Below are 17,990 nucleotides of genomic sequence, written 5' to 3'. Positions count from 1 at the left end.
TTAATTCTCCCTGTGACTCAAGCCTATCTAAGTGCGGACTAAATTACTGGGACTAAATTGTCTTGATTCATGGCCAGGGTTCAAATGATATTTGCAGGACTAAATTTCTAGAGCATGAACATATGTTCTGAGAGGATACTGTACTTAATAACAGCTCAGCTCTTTAGACTCCTTTCCTGAAAACATCAGCTTAGGTAATGGTACCCAAGATGTAAACCTAAACGTTAGCATAGGAGCTGCACTTAACAACGTAAAACTGAGGGTCCAATTACACTCTATGGGAAATGTGTATTTCCTGTGATTACAGGTGTGCAACCCACCCGATATTCAAACAAAGCTCATGTTTACCTCCCCATGACCGATCATAAAACAGATGCAAATTAATTTGGCAAATGTGGAGTAGGGTGTACTTATGCTCAATGAACAGAATACACCTTAAGGGAGCTCCACTTCAAATGACATGCTACCTATTAACATTTGATTTGAGCCTTAATCTGCACTGAGCTTAAACTGAAAGCTAAATCTGTTCCTCCTGTCTATAAGCAGATTTTTCCATTAGCTAGGCCTGTCTTATGGCCCTTATCAGTGTAGAACTAAATACCCTCAATAAGGAGGAATCAGAGGGTGGGAGCCCAGGAGAAGCGGGGGGGGGGTCTGAAAAAAAAGGTCCATGGAGTCCTATGATCCCCACCCTTTGCACTTCCACAGCCCAAGTGAAGAAATGGTACAGATGGTAATTCAGCAGATCTATCCCACAGGACTTTTCTATAGGCAAAGTTTACTCTGTAGGGGCTATAACTCCCAGCATGCTCCAGTCAGTATGGTCAGTGACCATATTGGCTAGGGTAATGTTGGGAGTTGTAGTCCAAAAATACCTTTAAAGGTAAAGGTAAAGGTTCCCCTTGACAATTTTTGTCCAGTCGTGTCCGACTCTAGGGGGCGGTGCTCATCCCTGTTTCCAAGCCATAGAGCCAGCATTTTGTCCGAAGACAATCTTTCGTGGTCACATGGCCAGTGCGACTTAGACACGGAACGCTGTTACCTTCCCACCGAAGTGGTCCCTATTGATCTACTTGCATTTGCATGCTTTCGAACCGCTAGGTTGGCGGGAGCTGGGACAAGCAACGGGAGCTCACTCCATCGCGTGGATTCGATCTTACGACTGCTTGGTCTTCTGACCCTGCAGCACAGGCTTCTGAGGTTTAGCCCGCAGCGCCACCATGTCCCAAAAAATACCTTTACCTATGTCTGAATATACCAAAACCAAGGGCTTTCCGTATTTCAGAATACTGGCATCTAATACCACTCTTCTTTGTTAAACATGTTGGCCAGTATCCTATTACTCAAAAGTGGAGCAGAAGGGCAGTCGTATAAGCATCCCAGCACTGCTCCTGCAGGCTCCCTGTCACATGCCCAGTCTCACACTGGTCACAAGATCAGTCATGCAACTGGTCATACAATGAGAAGCCCAGTGGTAGGTAAACACTTACGTGATTACACTTCTGGTCCACATTTAGACGATAGTATATTAGCCGTAGTTCACACAGCAAAAACTACTGGAAAAGGTGTCAGGCTGTTGAAATTATTTTAATCATTGAAAGGCGAGTTTCTCATTCAGCAGAAACATTATGTAGTCTCGGGATGCCAGACAGCAGTGACAGACTGTCAGTGTCTTTGTGTGAAAGCCCTCAGGGCAGCTCTACATCTCTCAGTGACAATTCCCCGGGAACTTGTTTATCGTCTCTTGAAAATAATTTGTGTATATTTCAGGTATTCACATCTGCTTCCAGCCCAAAAGGAAGGAGCAACAAGGGGGTTCTTCAGTAATAATTTGGGCCTTTTGGAATATCCACTTACTCCTTAACTGCAAACAACTCCCTCAAGAATAGTGGCTGAGTGGTTCAGAGAAATACTGTAATTAATTGAAAAAACTCCTTGTTGACTCTGAGTCTGGCAATTAGCGTTCATGCTTCACAGAGTTTAAAAGCTTGCTTACATACAGGAGAGAGAGAGAGAAGATGCATTATAGATATTTCACAGGATTGTCAGCAGGATGCTCTGACGGCTGCATGGGGAGTCACCTGCACAAACCATTCCTGAATCTCTTCAAGGCTTTTGAGTCCTTTTTAAGGTGAGGTGGGCCGGGCCTCAGGCAGCAAAATACCTTGAGCCAGCCCTGTCCTTAGCCTGCTTACGTGATAAAACGGCTGTTCATATGAGGTTGCAAAGTTTGCATACGTGCACACAGATCTCATAAGGAGGATTCCAGGTTCCAATTACAACCGGCATAGCTGTAGGGCCAGTACTACTGCTAGACGAAGTTAAGTAAGAGCCTCCTGCAGCAGATACTAGGATGTGGCACCCAAATGTTGGAGGAAAGACTCATATGTTGTGCACCCTCTTCTGCAATCCCCTGAACTAGCCTTCAGAAGCAGTGGGGGATGCTGACTCGCTCTTGGTCTTCTGGAAGAGATTCCACACAAGCCCTGTCAGGTTTGGCAACACTCTCTCACTCCCCCGAGCCCCCTTTTGCTAATGTCAACTCCAGTCCACTCATTAAAGGGTGACTCCAAGAGAAGAGTGTTGCCGTTTTTGGTCATCACCCTTACCCTATACGGTCACTGAGGTGACTTACTGAATTATAAAAATTGCTTCCTGTACATGCTCGTTTATCTCCTTGCTCCCATTCCCCCCCTTTTTAATTAATAACTTGGGATAAGGTAAGGGATACAGAGGGTAAAGGGGGATATGGGGGGGAAAGGAGGGGAAGGAGTAACACAAAATGTACTGACATTTCCGCTTTTCTGCTATTTGATTGCCCTTCAGGTTTTAAATTATATTTACATCCTAGTTTAAATCTATGTTATTCAAGCACTATCTCGTGACTCAAGCCATTTATATAATAAATCCCATCGTTCAGTTGCCTTTTGTATTGGACAGTCTTTCAACACTTCTGATAAGATATCCATTTTCGCCGCTTCCCATATCTTCTCAGTAAGTTCCTCTTGTTTCGGTATCACCGGTTTCTTCGAATGCTTGGCATAAAGAATTCTGTCTGCAGTGACTATATACAGTATATAAAACTACAGTAAGTAGTTTTTTGTCTTCTCCATATTGTCTGGTATAATACTCAGTAGGAACAGTTCTGGGGTTACTGGAACCTTACAAAGCAAAATTTTTTGTAACAGAGTATGTACTCCGATCCAATATTGTTCCCCCCCTCTTTTTGATTTGTTTCTATCAGATGCTAAACTTGGTGCCAGTGGCTTGCCCTGTTTTATAAACCTTATTCAGAGTTTTTAAAATGTTCTGTGCTTTGTCAACAATATTTGATGAGATAGTGTTCGGAAAAGTTTAAAAAAGATTCTATAGCTCTTAGAACCCCCACCCTCCAATCTGCAAATTCATTGTCAGAGAGGTTTTTGCAGATGTTTTTAAGAGAAGCAGCCAGTTATGCACTTAATTCTGCACCAGCAATCTGAAGTTACAAATAATTCTCTCTTTCCCCCGCCACCTTAAAAAAGGATTGAATCTGCAACTGAATCTCAGAAAGTTAGTTTTGTTGGGATAATAGCAACCTTCATGCACTAATACTTAGTATTAGTGGGAGGGCTTTCCAGCCTAATAGGATTATCCTTTGCCACTAACTTGATTGGTAAAGTCATTTTCCCACCTCTGGCTTTGAGGCAAGTCTCCTCCATTCATTCTCTATTTTTTTTGCTCCCATTATTCTGCTGATCGTTGTTGTTTAGTCGTGTCTGACTCTTCGTGACCCCATGGACCAGAGCATGCCAGGCCCTTCTATCTTCCACTGCCTCCTGGAGTTGTGTCAAATTCATGTTGGTTGCTTCAATGACACTGTCCAACCATCTCATCCTTTGTCGTCCCCTTCTCCTCTTGCCTTCACATTTTCCTAACATCAAGGTCTTTTCCAAGGAGTCTTCTCTTCTCATGAGATGGCCAAAGGATTGGAGCTTCAGCTTCAGGATCTGTCCCTCCAGTGAGCACTCAGGGTTGATTTCCTTTAGAATTGATAGGTTTGTTCTCCTTGCAGTCCAGGGGACTCTCAAGAGCCTCCTCCAGCACCACAATTCAAAGGCATCAATTCTTCGGCGATCAGCTTTCTTTATGGTCCAGCTCTCACTTCCATACATTCTGCTGATAGTCCTCCTCTTCTTCCTCTGGCTATCTTCCAAGCAGCAAATGTGCTGGGACTCCTGCACACTGGGGACTCTATTTCCCCTCATTTTTCCTCTGACTGAAAATGCAGATGGTTACTGTAAGTAAATATACCTTTTTTTATACTTTACATGCTTCCAGAGTGATTTTTCCCATACAAAGTCCTAGCTTGCGAGCAAATCAGGAAGAGTGATTGGTAAGATTAGGCTTTCTTCACATTTCCATGTCCCCCCTCCCTGCCATATATTCTGCTAACTAAAATAATGTCAAATTCCAAGAACCCCATCCCCTTCTAACCCAAATTCCCTAATAAGTCTGGGAGTGCAGAACAGGTTTTGTAGCCGTATGTCGTTCCATTTTTCAAGAAAGGAAAATAGTCCCGATTTTGGGAAAAGTGGCTTGCTATAGAATGCTGTATTGCTGCATGTCCACATTTGCCACCTGAAGGAGTGGCCTCATTGTGCCTCATGGTAGGACTGGGCCTGAACCTAACATTAAATTAATACCAGGATGTGTAACAGGTCTTATTGTTTTCCTGTTCTTGCAAGTAAGCCCTTAAAGCTTTGCTCAGTATAGGGGACTTCCATGTATGGAGAAAGAAAGGACATTTAACCTCCCTCTCACAACTACCTCCTTCCAAATCTCCCTCTACAAACCTTTAAAAGGAAGCTTTAAAGGGAAGCTGCGAGGGGAGCCTTCGCCAACACCTGTATCCCTGTGGATGCTAAGGATTGAAGTGAGGCACTTTTTTCAGACATAATTTCAAGGGAGCAGCGATGAAATGCTAGTCAGAATCTACAAACGCATTCTGGCGATCTGAGAAATATACTTGATTTTTCTTATATGGGATGAAGTCTTTAATTTTTTTATTTTATTTTAAATTATTTTTTAAAATTCTGCCCCCCTCAAGGAAGCATCTGGCAGGCATATCTAAATCTACAGTGCCTTCTGGTGGGATTTACCTTGTTTGTGAACAATATTTTCCAACAGCTGCTTTTGTCCCCGGCACCGCACTTCCATGTTTGCATATGTATAACCCATTAGTATTTAGTATGTCAGTAGCATCTGTTCATAATTTGAGGCTCTGAAAGCACTCTCTTGGAAATTCAGGACCTAAAACTGTAGAAAACAGGGGAAGACTGCTATATTTCAAAATGTTCTCTCTCTCTCTCTCTCTCTCTCTCTCTCTCTCTCTTTTTTCTTTTTTTTTAGAATTATAGTGTAGCCCTTACATGTTCAGGCACCTCAGTGATTAAGCTTTGCATGATCAAAGGAATGTGTCAAGCTTCATGAGATGAAACGAAGCTGATATATATTTGGTGCTCATGATGGCTCCAATAATGACTTTCCATTATTTTGAAATAATAGTTTATAATTAGCCCTGGGGTTGTTGGTTCATCAAGATACATTTAGATGGGGAAGGCACAAGGGTGTCATGGTAACATTGTCACAAACAGCACTGCAGGAATTATGAAAAGCTGGAGACATGTCGGCAGGGAGCAAGGAATATTCTCCCTGTCTGTATTTGCAATACAGGGTTGCAAGAGCTTCAGAAGACGGGATGAAGTCTCCAGCAATTGATGTGTTTCTCCAGGTGGGGAGACAGATCTCAAGATGAGCAGCAAACTCTAATTTTTGTGTGAACCTGGGCATTCTGCTCCACCCACTACCAGCTGGCGCTGGGGCTCACCAGCTCAGCATGCTAGTGTTCATAGAAGGGGACTTGAGTTGCAGGATTCGCTCTCAAGTCGGACTTCAGTTGCATCAGTGACTCAACTCGAACTCAACTCAGGTTTTCTTCCCTCCAGTGGTTTGGATTCGACTTGTGACTCTGAACTAGAGATGGCGACGAAAATAAAAATGGATCAGTTTTTCTGACGAATATAGCCGATTTGTCATACATTTGTTGATCCGTACTTGTAAAATTTTAAATCAGGACGAATGTGGCTTGACAAATATTTCCTCGGTTTTATTCGTCCATGTAGCATTCACCCTTGTTACACAATAAGTTATGTATTATTTATTAGCTATGTGCTAATGTGGTTAAGAGGTGGGGCCGAAAGGAATGTTAAAAAGTGGAGCCTGAGAGGAGAGTCAGTCAGAATCAGTGTTAGGAATCAGGGGGAGAAGGATAGTTTGGGGTCTGAGGAGTGATTAGTCTGAGTGTAAATTGGGATAATAACTATAGAAGGTTAATATTGAAGCTTGATGAAACTTGAAGATTGTGCTTATGAATTGTTCCAGAAACCCACTGTAATCAATAAACCTGTTCTATTAAAAAGTCAGTACCGAATGGACCTTCATCTTTTCTAAGTAAAGTACGTTGATAAGGAGATCAACTGGTGGCAGCGTATCAAGAGGTGTTTTGGTTTGCCTTCATGAGCTCTGTGTTTAGTGAGACAAACGGGCCATGAGGGTGAACACCACAGTCAATTTGTTCATATTTGTCTATATTTGTTACCCCTTTTGGGGGGCCTCTCTGAACTTGCTGGTGCCGATTCGAAGCTCTGGCCAATCAGGATCCTAGATTGGCATGTCCAGGAGCCAATAACGCTGCTGAAAGGTGTATCTACTTTTAGAGATGCTACATATAAGCTTTTCCCGACCGGCCGTTCCCCAATTCTGTTTGTGCTCACCGGAGTGACAACAGTTGCTGCTTGCTGGCTTGCTGGTGCTCTTGTGGTTTCACTTATATTTTTCTTTTTCATCACCATTCATCAATCATCATCAACTTTACTGGGAATTTGGGGAAGGATTTCAGGTAGCTTAGGCTACTTCTTCCGAAGGACTTAATTTTATTTCAAATTCAAATCAATCAAACTTTTTTTTGGAAGCTTGTAGGGGGGGGGGACTGTCGTCGTGTGACTGTGGAATCTCTTTTCTTTTATATTCAGTTTTCAAAAGTTTATTTTAGGATAATCATTTTTTCCTTTCCCCAAATAGGTTTGTGTGTGTGTGTGTGTGTCTAGGTGGGAGGTGTGTGTGTGTGTGTCTAGGTGGGAGGATTATTCAGTTTACAAAAGTTCTTTTTAGAGAGGCTTGTGTCTCTCAGGGAATTTGGTGGATGGTTGGATCCATCAGTCCTTTTTCTTTTAAAACTTATTTCTCTGTGTGTGTGTGTGTGTGTGTGTGTGTCTGAGACTTAGCTGGCAGGGCTTTTCTTTTTGGATTTTTTTTTTTTGGCTTCTCTGCCACAGTGGGACGGGGGGGGGAATTTTGCTAATTACATTATACTGAGGGGGGGCTTTGTTTAGGCAGGCAGGTCACATTTTAGTGAAAGAATTACACCACCATCATTCTAAAAATAAAATTTGCACACACTCTCTGACCCTCTATTAGTTTCCTTCCTCAATCTCCATTGCTTTATTTGTTTAGTTGGTTTGTTGGGCAGGCAGTAGAAAATGAAGGAATTTCTTCAGGGCAATCCAAGGGGAAGAAGGCTGTGAAGCTACTCAGGCTAGGTAGCAGCACCGTCATCATGATCACTACGTGCACAACCACATCTACGATAACCGGTGCCACTGTCCCTCCACCGGCGGCCTTGCAGGCAGGCAGGGAACCAAAGTTTTCAGAGGTGGCAAAAGAACTGCCGCTTTCTGAAGATCCCCAGTCTGATTTGGAATCAGTAACAGCAGGGCAGGCTTCACAGCCCCCCCCCATCCCCAGAGTCATCTGTTCCCTCCTCCTAGACCAGCAGCACCCCTGGGACACAGAGTTCTTCCCAGGCCAGCAGTCAGGGGCAGGCAGTGGGTCCTCGTTTGGGCAAATATGGCAGAGGGGCCATGTGGGATCATTTCACAGTGCTCAGCGATAACCCATGGCTGGCACGCTGCAATACCTGCCTTGGGGTGGTCCGGAGGGGGTCATACCCCAGGCATCTGTCCTCCACCACCCTCTGCCAACATCTGGAGAGGCACCACCCAAGGCTCCTGTACAGGGAAGGCACTTCGTCTGCGCCATCTGGAAGAGGGAAAAGAGAAGCTCCAGGAGAGGCAAGAGGGGGCACCTCCTTTCAAAAGGGCAGCCACAGGGTTTTCTGGGGCCAGGAGCATGAGGTAGGTCACGCTCCATGAAGTGGCACCAGTTGGGTCAGCCATGACACTCAGCCAGCGGTTGAAAGGCAAGGCCCAGCAGGTGGCCTCTTGTCTCATCGGCGAGACAGTCGCCCTGCTCGGACTTCCACTATCCATCATGGAATTCCAAGCCTTCCTTCTCTACGTTGCTGCTGCCAACTTGCCTCAGTGTCCCAATGGGGCCCCAAAGCCTGCTTTCCGGCTGCCAACTATCTCAGTGCCCGACAGACTGCCATTACTAGTACCTTACCACCGAGGTGGTGCCTATTTATCCACTTGCAGTTACATGCTTTCCAAACGGGTTCTGGCTCAGCACCCCAACCTGACCTGACCCGACCTGTCTGGGCATGGAAGCATCAACCAGGCTGGTCCCTGCCCCACTCAAAGCCTGTCCAGGTGTCGCCCCATCGCATGGCTTGAAACTGCAGAGTTTATCTTGTGCCAGCAACAACCACCATCCCTTTTCTTCATCAATAACAAAACAAACAACACCATCACACGGCTTCAGATTGCAGAGCTGATCATCTAGTTTTCCAAAGCTGTCCTCCTGGCTTCCCCGTGCCAAGAGGGCTGGGCCAACCCAACCCCTTCCTGACAGTCAAAAACAGCATACTCGACTAAATAATTGATTCTTTCTGGAGGCTTGTGTTTCATATGCCACCTCGATGGCAAACGCCACCCTCTTGCTCATTGATGTTGAAGATTTCTGCCACTACACACCCAATGGGCAAAGCCCACTTTGCTGCCAATTGCCTCGGCACCCGATGCCTATTAAGACACGCTTTCCCACCTACTTTGGAGCCAACTACCTCAGTGCCTGATGGGGCAACACACTCTGCTTTCAGTCCCATGCCAACTCAGTAGGTAGGCAGAAGTTGGACAAAACTACCCAAACAAATTAGCTCAGCTCGCCAGTGGCCCCGTGGATTAACCACTGTAATAGCAGCGCGGCCGGGCTCTGCCTCACCCACCCAAAGCCTGTCTGTGCATCACTCGAACATCCCAAGAAGGCCATCTAACCCTTTTGGCTGGCACACCCAAAACCCGTCCCAGCACCCCCAAACAAGTGAAGAGGGCTGTCCAGCTCTCTTGGCAGACCCAGACTGACCAGTAAGAAAAATGAATAAATAGTTGTTCTTGTACAACTAAAGTGTACAAGAGCAAAGTGTTGGGTGACGCCCATAATGTGCCACAACAGAGGGCTGTCCGGCCATGTTGGCACACCCAAAGCCAGGCTCTGCCCCATCCAGGCCTGTCCAGGTGTCACCCCATTGCCCCATCGCACGGCTTCAGATTGCAGACCTGATCTAGTTTTTCAACACGTGCCAAAAGAGCCAGCCGGTCCAAGCCCCCCAAAACCTCTGGGGGCTATCTTTGTTGTCAACACAGTTGGCAACACTTTGTTGGCAACACAATCTACGTTGCTGCTGCCAACTTCCTCACATAGCAAGCATGACTAGACACGGAACCCTGACGCCGTTAATAGTATCTTCCCAATGAGGTGGAGCAATTCATCTGATGCTGTTATAGTTGCTGCTAATAAGTGTTGCTTGCCTCCTTTTGTTTTCAAAAACAAACAACACACCTCCATGGCCACCTTTTGCTAATCCCCAACCAGGCCTGTCCCAGCCCCACCCAAAGCCTGTCCAGGCATCCCCGTGCCAAGGGATCCGGCCTCTCTAAGCCCCCCCTCCAAACCTCTGAGGGCTATCTTTATCATATCCGGGCGGTCTCAGCAGCAAAGTTACAATTCCCAGTTTTCTAGTTCTAAACAAGCATCTTTGTCACCCCATCACCCGGCTTCAGATTGCAGAGCTGATCTGTTTCCAACAGCCCCGCGGCCCCGTGGATTAACTGCTGTTAGTAGCACCAACCCTGTTCATCTGATGGTGATGTTGGTGCTGTTGGAAGTTGCAAGCAACCTCAGTTGCCTCCTGGGGGGCAAAAACCTTTGCAGGCAAATCTGATATTGCTGAAGAAGAGGGGAGTCTGTTCTGCTGCCTTTTGCCTCAGTGTCCCGATGAGGCAAGACACACCACTTTGCTGCTGCCAACTACCTCAGTGCCCAACGGAGCCAAAAAGCCTGCTGTGCTGTCAAATACTTCCTTGCCTCCAGTCCTCCTGAGGGCAAACTCTATTTCACTGGCCTATGTAGGGTTGTGCTGAGCTGAAGACAAACTCAATGCCTCATGCATGCCTCTGCCAAAGGGACCTCTCTTTCTGTTGGGGCTAAATATAATCCCGTCAATGGCATGGGCTTCTGTGCGGTGTGGTAAACTCTCTTGGGGGGACCCAATTTGTGGGTGAATGCCTCAGAGTTCCGATATTCAATCTTCACCAAATTTGGCAGGTGTGTTGGGGAAAGACATAGGAAGCTCCGTTATGATTCTGGATTCTCTAAATACCTGGGGGGAGCTTTCCTGAGGGGGAACTCTTTGTTACTATATAACTCGGGGGTCTGTGATCCAATCCTCACCAAACTTTCAGAAATTGTTGGGAAGCATCTGAGGAAGCTTCCCTGCAACTTTGGTGTATCTAGGTCATCAGGGACCAGTGTTATAGCCATTTAAAGTGCAGATGAATGGGCGGATTCATATTCGTTGAACTGTTAACCTTGACGAATAACAGATCAAAACGAATCACCATTTTTTAAATTCATCCCCATCTCTACTCTGAACCCAAACCTTCCATTTTTCTTGGGGGAAAAGCTTCCTTTTAATAGGGACTCAGGCTTGTGGCTCAGGACCTGGACTCAGGACTTGGTCTTGCCAACATCCTTACCAGTGTCTCTGCGTCTGTGTCGCTGCGAACAACATAGTTGTCCTTGAACTGTTGTTAGCCTGCAGCCCCAATTGTGGTGAGGAGCATAACCCTGTCACTCAGGGTTGAACTAAGATCAACTGTCAGTCAATCTGGCTTCCCTATTGCAGGTATTTTGTCCCTTGCCTCAGGCATCAGAATGTCTTGGTTTGGTCCTGAATGTTGGGCTTCCATCCAGCGCTTTTGCTGCTCTGCCTCCACAGAATCACGACTTAAGGGAATTCAGTCATTCTCACATCTAAAAACGAGAAAGGGGGCTATGGTTGTGATAGGAATACTTTTCAGTTGAGCAAGCTTATGTAAAGGGAAGAGTAAATCAAACCCATCATCAATGTACAGCATTATTTCTTATTTCTAAGTTCCCTGCCAGGCGCTCTGTGTGGGATCCACTTAGGGAAATGCAAAAGTGAATCTGAAAGCAAGAGACTTATTAAAATGGAAATGTTCTTGAGAGAAAATAGATGCAGAACTGAGGATATTAGATCATTTATGTGTGATGCAGTCTGTTGTTTAAATATCTTACCTCAGGATGTTAAGAGAAAATTGTTCATAATAGCTTACTCTCAAGTGACATGTCTTCTATGAAATTTAAGTAGCAATAAAACGAAGGAGAGGAAGGGAGAGGAAGAGCGTGCACACAACAGACAAGAGAGCAAATTAGCAAATAAAACAACTTTTGTGGTAAACCAAACTCTGTGTTGTTGGTTAGACGGGTTAATTATTTCAGTTTACTCCGTAAATGAATATGGAACGCACCAGTTGAGACGCAAGCTGTCAAAAACAAATCTGAACAGCTGTCAAGGCTAAGATAAACAGACTAAGACGATGTTTTAATAAATGTCGCTTTCTTTACAAAACTAAGTATGACTGCAACCACTCCTGGTCAGGGTGGGAGTGGCCGGGAAGGTCTCCCCAACGGTGGGTTCCCTGCTGCTTGAACTGGTCTTTATTAAGGTGCAGGAGCAGGGTACAAAAGACGGTGGGGCACCTGGTTCTCCTCGTCCCGACAGATGACAGGGGGACTTAGTTAACTCTGCTAGTTCTCTGCTGCATCTAGTCCTCACCCGGGCCGGAGTTCTCGACACTGGGCAAGTACTGTATAGTGTGCAGTACGTGGCTGGGCTCTAGCTTTCCACATTGACCCCAGTCAGTTGAGGTCTTTGAAGAGGGAGAGTGTAGTCAGACCATTGCAGGCTCCCACGTCCACTGAATTTGTTCTGTCCCCAGTGGCTCTGCTAAACGTGCTCCTTCTGCCACTTCATCTGCCGGTGCCTTCTGTGGGTTGGGCTGGGCGCCCAGCAGGTTGCTGGGATCTCTGGCAGTTGTCAGAGCAGGTGGCTGAATGCCTTTCCTGCACGCTTGCCCTTTAGCAGGCCGGGACAGGATCCCTTCCCCAGTCCAAGGTTTCTGCACCTCCAGCAACCAGCCTCCTCCCAGGGCACAGAAAATGGGCACCGGTTCTTCCGCATCCTTAGGGGTTCTGGAAAGTCATTGTTGTCACCCTACCAACTGCCTAACAAAGAGGGGAATGCATTGCAGTCATGACCATGTATTCCACAAATGGGTTGACTAATGAAGCAATTGGAGCAGGCGAAAGCCTTGTTCCTCGGGTGATGGGCTAGAGAGGATTATTTTAATAATGGGCTCAAGGTATAAGAAGTGAGATTTAAGCTGAATATCAGGAAAATCTCTGAACTGTTAGAGTAGTACGACAATGGAACCAATGACCTTGGGAGGTGGTGAGCACTCCAGTGCTGGAGGCCTTCAAGAGAAAATTAAACAACCTTCTGGCAGATATCCTTTGATTCTGATTCCTGCACTGAGCAGAGGAGTTGCACTTATAGGTCCCTTCCAATTCAATTCTATGATCCTATGATTTTTTTTTTTAAGTCTGTTACTACCCTTTGAACATATGCAGAGTGTTTTTTATTGGTGCTGAATACAACCAAGCCACCCCTTTCCTTATCAAGAAGGGCCTTCAGGCAAAAAGTAGACTTGCGTTTGGGTAATATTTCTTTTTCAAATTAAGACTTGGCCCTGAGATCTGCTAGCTCCATAAGATCATTCCTTCTTTCCTACCGATTCAATGTGGACATCTCATTAGGAGCCTCTCCTTATTTGTTCATTTAACTTAAGATTTGCTTCAGGTATCTTCCCTAGGGCAGAGTCCTTAAGTGGCACGGGTGCAGGAGGAAGGGCAAAAACAGCAAGAAGATCTAATTTCCAACAACTAAGCAGCCCTGGCAGCTGAGACTAATATGAAATTTGCCTTTGTGCTGGTTCATTGATCTCTCCCATGGTCCCTGACGCATTAAGCATGTGGGCTACAGCATATACAGACTTTAAACTTAAGCTACAGATTATACTGCTGCACAGAAGAGCCATCCGTGTGCCTCTCTCTCTTTCATCTCATGTTTATGTATGTGTGGCGACAGGGTAATGAGTGTTATGTGTAGTATGGAAATACACACATTAAAATCCACTTTTTCTTTCCATCTTCATTTGGTTGTTTCTCTTACTTTTTGAGTGAGATGTGGTGCTGCTGCGGATTAAACCGCAGAAGACTCTGTGCTGCAAGGTCAGAAGACCAGCAGTCGTAAGGTCGAATCCACGCGAGGGAGTGAGCTCCCATCGCTTTGTCCCAGCTCCTGCCAACCTAGCAGTTTGAAAGCATGTAAATGAGAGTAGATAAATAGGGACCACCACAGCGGGAAGGTAATGGCGTTCCGTGTCTAGTCGCGCTGGCGATGTGACCAAGGAAACTTTCTACGAACAAATGCTGGCTCTAGAGATGGGGATGAACACCGTGCTCTAGAGTTGGACACGACTGAACTAAATGTTAAGGGAAACATTTACTTTTACCTTTACCTTACTTTTTGTGTGTGTGTATGTATGTGCATAATTGTGCGCATGCATGTGTGCATGCACTCTCAGCATGCACTAAGAAGCATTTTGTAAACAGTATAACCATATTTGATGGATGAGAACATAATTTACACATCATGTAAATTAGATGTGAATTTTATGCAGATCAAATGGATGATGTTACCATATTTCACGTCTGCAGTTGTGAACAGATTCAGTTCTCCTTCCACAGCTTCCTGGAGGCAACAGAAGAAAGAGGAAATTAATCTCAGGTTTTCACTTGAAAGGCTTCTCTACGCTATGGACTTTAAAACTGTACTGTATCTCCTCATCATTCTCTGTTCCTCAGGAACACTGAAAACTATGTATTGTGAGGATGGGGCTAGGAATCTTGAAATGGGAATTGCAAACATCTTGGCAGGCAACAAATCCTAGTGTTCTTTAGTGGAAGTCATGACTTACTGCTCAGCTGTAATAGCTTTCCTGCAAGAATACTGAGAAATGAAAGAAAACTGATGTAATTTTGGAGTAGAGCTCGGAAATTATGTGCCACAACAGGAACAAACCAGTAACAGTTCACTTCTGCCTTGAATTGCACTAGTCTGAGCAGCACAATTTTAAAAGTGTGCTGCTTATATACCGCCCCATAGTGCTTCAAGCACTCTCTAGGCAGTTTACAAGTTAATTATGCAGGCTACACATGTTGTTCTTGTTTAGCCGTTAAGTTGTGTCCGACTCTTCGTGACCCCATGGATCAGAGCACGCCAGGCCCTTCTGTCTTCCACTGCCTCCTGGAGTTTGGTCAAATTCATGTTGGTAGCTTCGATGACACTGTCCAACCATCTCGTCCTCTGTCATCCCCTTCTCCTCTTGCCTTCACACTTTCCCAACATCAGGGTCTTTTCCAGGGAGTCTTCTTTTCTCATGAGATGGCCAAAGTATTAGAGCCTCAGCTTCAGGATCTGTCCTTCCAGTGAGCACTCAGAGTTGATTTCCTTCAAAATGGACAGGTTTGTTCTCTTTGCAGTCCAGGGGACTCTCAAGAGTCTCCTCCAGCACCATAATTCAAGAGCATCAGTTCTTCAGCGGTCAGCCTTCTTTATGGTCCAGCTCTCACTTCCATACATCGCTACTGGAAAAACCATAGCTTTGACTATGTGGACCTTTGTCGGCAAGGTGATGTCTCTGCTTTTTAAGATCCTGTCTAGGTTTGTCATCGCTTTCCTCCCAAGAAGCAGGCGTCTTTTAATTTTGTGGCTGCTGTCACCATCTGCAGTGATAATGGAGACCAAGAAGGTAAAATCTGTCACTGCCTCCATATATTCCCCTTCTATTTTCCGGGAGGTGATGCAATCACTGGCCATGATCTTAGCTTTTTTGATGTTGATCTTCCGACCAATTTTTTGTGCTCTCCTCTTTCACCCTCATTTAGAGGTTCTATATTTCCTCTTCATTTTCTGCCATCAGAGTAGTATCATCTGTATATCAGAGGTTGTTGATATTTCTTCTGGCAATCTTAATTCCGGTTTGGGATTCGTCCAGTCCAGCCTTTTGCATGATATATTCTGCATACAAGTCAAATAAGTGGGGAGACAATATACAGTGGCACCTCGCAAGACAGTTACCCCTCAAAACGACGAATCCGCATGACGACAACGTTTTGCAGCAGCCATTTTGCTTCACAAAATAGTGATTCCTATGGGGGAATTTCGGTGGACGACGATTTGGTCAGTTTTTTTGCAACACAATGATTTAGAACAGCTAATCAGTGGTTCACAAAATGGCCTCCTCGCAAAACAGGTGTTTTCAGGCCTGTTTTCGCAAGGCGGCGATTAAAAACAGCTGATCTGTGGTTCGCAAAGTGGCTTTCCTATGGCCGATCTTCGCTAGACAACAACAATTCTTCCCATTCGGAATGCATTAAACAGGTTTCAATGCATTCCAATGGGGAAATGCTTTTCGCTATACAGTGGTGCCTCGCATAGCGAGGTTAATCCGTTCCGGATTAACCTTCGCTATGCTGAAGCATCGTTAAACGGTACAGAAAAGCCCATTATTTATTTATTTATTTATTTATTGGACTTATATACCGCCCCATAGCGCTACAAGCACTCTCCGGGCGGTTTACAATTTTTAATTATACAGGCTACACATTGCCCCCCCAGCAAGCTGGGTACTCATTTTACCGACCTCGGAAGGATGGAAGGCTGAGTCAACCTTGAGCCGGCTACCTGGGATTTGAACCCCAGGTCGTGAGCACAGTTTTTAGCTGCAGTACAGTGTTTTAACCACTGCGCCACGAGGCTCCTGGTTTAATGCGTTCCAAATGGGCCAAATACTCACCGTTTAACGAAGCTTCGTAATGGCCGGCAGCCATTTTCGCGCCCTCGCCTCGCTTAACGAGGGCGCGAAAACGCTGCGGGCGGCCATTTTAGGCCATTTCCCGGCTTAAGCTGATCGGCGGGGGTCGTTTTGCGAAGATCGGTAAGCGAAACGCTTACCGGTCTTCGCGAAGCGAATTTTTCCCTATGGGAAAAACGTTGTACGATCGCATTAGCGATCCGAAAAAACGGATCGCTATGCGATTTAATCGTTATACGGTGCGCTCTTTAAGCGAGGCACCACTGTACAATGATTTAGCTAAATAGCAATTTCAGTGGAACGGATTATCATCGTCTAGCGAGGCACCATTGTACAGCCTTGTCATACTCCTTTCCCTATTTTGAACCAATTAATTTTAGCTATACACAAGTGTTTTTTAAATACATAAAATTTTCAATAAATAAATATTCAATAAATAAATTTAAATAAATAAATAAAGTCTCTGGCAACCCAGAAACAGGGGCATGAGTTCAACATCAAAGGCACTGAAGGGGTCTATTTGCCATCAAACACAACATTTCTCATTCAGCCTCTAGATCAGGAGGTCATAAGGACCTTTAAGGTTCACTGCAGATGTTACTGTATGGAAAGGATTGTTAATGCTACGGAAGAGAACTCATTAGAGAGAACTGTTCTCTCTCTCTCTCTCTTTCTCTCTCTCTCTCTCTCTCTGTTAATCAGCTGTTTATGTTTCATACTTATGTTTTTGAGGGTCTAAAAGTTATACACAGACTTTGAACTGTATGGCGGTCCAGTGCCCCTAACCCCAGTGTTGTTGAAGGGTGACATGTAAAACTGAGTATTGATAAATGGAAATACAGTACTGCTTTTGTTCAAATTAATTCATTACGTCTAGTTTAGAGTGGTGGTTCAATAGCTTAATGAGTCAAGTGTTCGTTGGGAATTCCCTCCCACAGTGTATGTCTCACGAAAAGAGCCCGCCTCTGTAGCCCTGGGCAAACTTCAGAGTACAGTACCACCAGAGGAAGGGAGTGGAAAACCATTTCTCAGTACTTTGTACATAGGAATCCCTGGAAAGGATCATCATTAGTCAGAACTGGCTTGATGGCATGTGATTATCATTATTATGGCCTCAGTGAGGCTTCTTGCAAGATTTAACCTCTGCCTCCAAAACATGCAGTCCCTGCCATGGAGTAGCTCTCCAGCTATCACAATTGATGACTGATGGGTTGAAAAAAATTGGATCCTGTACTTTAAATAGACACCAAATTTGAGGGACACACGTTAGAATGAGACACAGCTACAATACAAATATTAAAATGCATCCTTTTGTTATCTTACGACAGCCAGTCACAAAACTAAGTGCATTTCTGCAATGACAGATATAACCGTAAGAAGAACTCGTACTAGAACAGACAGACTCCTTATCCATGGGAGCTAAGCAGATTTCAAAGACTGACTCTGAGTCACCAAAGCAACTTTCAGGCACAGAAAAGATGAGGCCCATACCTGGCACAATGTAAAGAAGCCTTCTTTGTTGGCAGTGCAAAGATAAAGGAAGATTGCAAGTGTTTCTGTGGGGTCCAGACATCTCCCAGGAAGAATGGAAAGGGACCAACCAGTAGCTTGGAGGTGGCTTGTCCTACATCCTCCAAGTGAATCCTGGAGGGACCTATTTAAGTTAAACTGAGCCCTTGGAAGTGCAGAATG

The sequence above is a fragment of the Pogona vitticeps genome, chromosome 1, assembly GCF_051106095.1.
Source record: "Pogona vitticeps strain Pit_001003342236 chromosome 1, PviZW2.1, whole genome shotgun sequence".
In the NCBI taxonomy this organism is placed as follows: Eukaryota; Metazoa; Chordata; class Lepidosauria; order Squamata; family Agamidae; genus Pogona; species Pogona vitticeps.
This window is presented reverse-complemented; position numbering follows the sequence as displayed.